The sequence below is a fragment of the Condylura cristata genome, unplaced genomic scaffold, assembly GCF_000260355.1.
Source record: "Condylura cristata isolate star-nosed mole 26May11 unplaced genomic scaffold, ConCri1.0 scaffold00027, whole genome shotgun sequence".
Lineage (NCBI taxonomy): Eukaryota > Metazoa > Chordata > Mammalia > Eulipotyphla > Talpidae > Condylura > Condylura cristata.
The window spans coordinates 6,800,298-6,804,292 of record NW_004567128.1 but is presented as its reverse complement, the minus strand read 5'-3'; the positions used below and the strand labels follow the sequence as shown (position 1 = coordinate 6,804,292).

The window sequence follows — 3,995 nt, the reverse complement described above, 5'->3', positions numbered from 1 at the left end:
GGGGCTGGGGGCCCGTGGAGGGGCGCCGATACCCCGGCGGGGCGGCTGCGGTGCCCTCGCGGCGCGATTGGGCGTCGCGACCGTGGCTGTCTTGATGTCGAGGCAGCTGCTTGCTTTTTTTCACCTGGATGAAAGGGTTGGTTGTGCTTCGCTGAGTGTGGATCCGCAAATGGAGAGCGGGGCGGCCGGTTTAGTCTGTGGTGTGCAACGAGGTTGTACTGAGCTTCGAGGGAGGAACTGTACTTTGGCTTAAACGCCCCTTCCCCTCGGCCCCCCCCCCCCGCGTTTGGGTAGCACAGGTATTTAGTTACAAGTTATTATTGACTTTTAAAAAATTGGTAGGACATTTGTCGTTCCTTACAAAATGTGATTACAGTTTGAAATTAGCCTCTCTTGGAAGGATGAAGAGATTGGCAGTTACGACTTACCTGTAGGGGCGACTTTAGGACATCTCTAGAAAATAGGGAGAAAACCAGGCAGGGAAAATGAGAACTTTTTTTATGATCATATGATCAAGATAGTTTTCTTTCTCAAAACAATTGCAGTTGCTTTCCTCAGCCAACCTGGAATTATTCATATTTCTCTTTGTTGGGGGGGTTATTAGATGTGTAACATGTATGGAGTACAACTGCTGTGAAAGCATTGTATTGTTGTAGTTCGTAGACGCATTTTTTTTTCAATAACTACTTGGGAGTGTCCTTCAGTAATGACAACTTTTGTCTTTCTTGCCATTTTTCTTACTCATTTAAGTAGTGTATTTTCAGTCTCTGTGTGATTTTGAGTATTTTCAAGGATGAGTGTTTTTTCAGTCTGTGTGATTTTGAGTATTCGATGTGAGGAGTGTGAAAATAAGCTCTGGGAGATGAATCCAGTTGGGATTTGGGGAAAGGTGTGAGCTTATGAGCACTCACCTGATGCCTTGTATTTGTTTGGCTATAGCTTTATTTGAGGTCTTTAAGACAGCCTGATAGAATTTTCTCAAAAACAAACACCATTTGAAATGGCTTTGAAATTTTAAAATAAAATTCATATACATAATGGGGCATTATAACCTGCTTAAGGGTGTCTACCTGTTTACCCCAAAGAATTTGATTTGTTTGGGAGCTGAAAGTTTGGACAAAATGGTTAATATAACTGAACTGTGTTGTATGTGGGAATGCTTTAAAACTAATGACTTAGTAATATGTATAAAAAGATTGAAATCAATCTTAAAGATATTGTTACGTTTTTTTTTCATGAGGAAATTGGTCAGTCCACTAGATTTATGCTTCAGTCAACACATCTTTATTAAGTGCCTGTGATGTTTCATTCGGAAGCTACTGTGTGTGTTGGTTTCTGGTTGTTTAAGACTCCCCATCAGTTCATTCCTGAAAAGCTCAAGGTTATAGCTAAGAATATCAGTGAGAATGTAGAAAAAAAATTCTTATTGCAAGGGCTGTTTCAGGGAGTCAATATTTTGGTTGTAATTCTCTAAACAAAATTCTGGCTGTAATTGAGTTTTTCCTGACTTGTGTGATATAAACTTTGTGTTTTTATTAGAATTATAAAATATATAATTATATATTCCATATAAATTATATATATATATTTGTGAGAGATTACTTTCTGGGTCAGACAGGTAACATTCTGTTTAGGCTTGAGGGGGGAAATGGGTTAATGGTATAAACTGAAGTCAGTATGTGGAGATTGGAATTTTTTTTTATGCTTAATAACTTTACTTTTATGACCAAGTAGTTTAGGTAGTAAGTAGGTATTATTATCTGACTGATTATTTAGAGCACTTTCTTTTCAAAATGTTTCTTCAGGAGTAGCTCTAAACTCAAAAATAAGGCTTATGATGATCAGGTATAAACCAGATGTGACTCTCATTTTCTCTTGAGTTTGTTCCTTTTTAGTTGCCTGCCTGTTCCTCCCAGATGCTTCCTATCGCCCCTCTTCCTGTCCTTTCCCTTTGCTGTTGGTGTCTGTTTCCGCATCAGTGAAGTGGTCAGGGTAATCCTTCGCTGCTTCATTGAGGAATAATTGATGATGATAAAGTGCCTTGAAAAGGCTGAGTAAACATCAAGTCTTGAGTGAAAATGTCATAGCCCCTTGTTACATTAAAGGGAGATCAAATCCAATTTTTTCTTTAATTCTTGAGGAGTGAGAATAGCAAAAGGGAGGAGGATAATTTCACTTGAGTATTTTACTACCCTTCTCTTTGGGTTAATAGAAGTGACTTGTAACTTTAGTAACTAGAAGGCTGGATGCAAGGGATCCTCTTCTAGTTTTTGCTATGGATGGTCACTTCTAGACAGGTTACCTTGTCTGCTACTCCCCCCTCATCTTCTTATGCCAACTCTATTCTCATTTCAGTTGTGAGTGGAAATCTAAGGTCATCTTCTCTATAGCTCCCCTCCCTGAGAGTCTCATTGTCTCCTCATAGTCATATTCCTGGATTTTAGGATATACAAAATATGAACAAAGTATTCTCTGCCAGACATCATTAGAGATAAGAGGCTTTTGGCATTGCCAGGAGATGCGTTGTAGCTTGGAGTGAGCAAATTAAGCATCTCTACAAATTTTAGAAACATTATTTATGCTTTATAAAAAGTGTTATATCTAAGAATTTGAAGTGACTGTTGATTTTAGGAATCAAACACCTGAAAATTGTGAAAATGGCAAACGATTTGAAAGAAAAAGTTTATCCTTTCTTGGCTTGGGTCTTAATACTTATGATTCTTTTGACTTAGATAAAGAAACCACACTGCTTATCTTAGATTAAAATGGGTAGGTATAATTTACTTAGGCTTTGGTTACTCTATACTTAGAAATGCCTTTATTCACATGGTAATTCTGATTTGGGGGAAAAAATGTCTTTACCGGTTTAACAATTTTTGAAGATAGAGGTGATGGTTCTTAGAGCAAGATAACAAAATTTTGGAAACCATCTAAGATTTGAAGTGTACATATGTTCTTTGGTTTTCATGATAAAGTAAGGCATTTCTATTTATTTTGTCTTTATGTTGTCTAATATAACTAAACCTTGGCCATCTAAAAAATAATGCTAGTTAATAGTTTTTATGCTGAGTGATTGCTACTAGACATATGTTCCAAATTTTTCTCTTTCACTTTTGGGTAAGTAATTGAAAGGCTTTCATAAAAGAAATTAGGATATCTTATTGATTGTGTTGAAAGTGAGAGACTGTGTCAAAAGTGAAAGATTTGAGACTCCTGTAGCAGTTTATATGATGGTGCTGTTCAACTTAATTTCATATTCATCTGACCAGTCTGATTGGTTATTTAACCAAGGTGTTAAAACAACAAAACCCAAAACCAACATTGTATGAGTAAAGACCTGGGAAACATTTGAAGATAGCATTCAAAATTCAGAATTCTGAATTCTAGAATATAGCCATGTACCTGTATCTGATGCCTTTTTGATAATTTTGGGGTATTTCTGAAATTTTACATAATAATAGCTCTCATATTCCATCAAAATGGTTTCAAGATCAATGTTGTCACAAACTTCAAAGCGTCGTAACCCCAGCTTAGTTTCTTGCTCCAAAGCATTGGCTGTGTCAAAATATCTGGCCATTACACAGAAAAAAAGAAAAAAAAATTAATTCTGGGTAAAAAGGATAAAGGCAAACAGGTGATGCAAGTCCAAAGAGACTCAGTACAAAGCGTAAGACCATGTCAAACGGCTCATTAGATGAAAACTGGGCTATATAAAGTCTGCTTGCGAAGGAAGAGTGTCACATGCTAAATGTATATAAATATTGCCCTTTATATGTTGCCTCTAGAAGCGGCACAGTTATTCTAAAGATATCATCATTGTTCAGAATGATTTTAGAAGTACATAAAAGTCAAGTAAGGAAGCCTCCCTGGTGGCACAAGGGGTTAAGTCTCAGCACTATGAAGCTATAGGCAGACACTTCAGCATGAGTTCAATCCCTGGTCAGGGAGCTGACCCACATGGCGCAGCAGACCTCTCCTGACCGGCCCGCTGCTCC

At 37.5% G+C, this 3,995-nt stretch overlaps 1 protein-coding gene across 1 annotated transcript in view; it reads left to right on the top strand.

Moving 5' to 3' along the window:
• The window catches only part of SCML2 (sex comb on midleg-like 2 (Drosophila)), a 60,903-nt gene that overhangs the window by 690 nt on the left and 56,218 nt on the right, over positions 1–3,995 (top strand). The gene's annotated exons all lie outside the window — the stretch shown is intronic.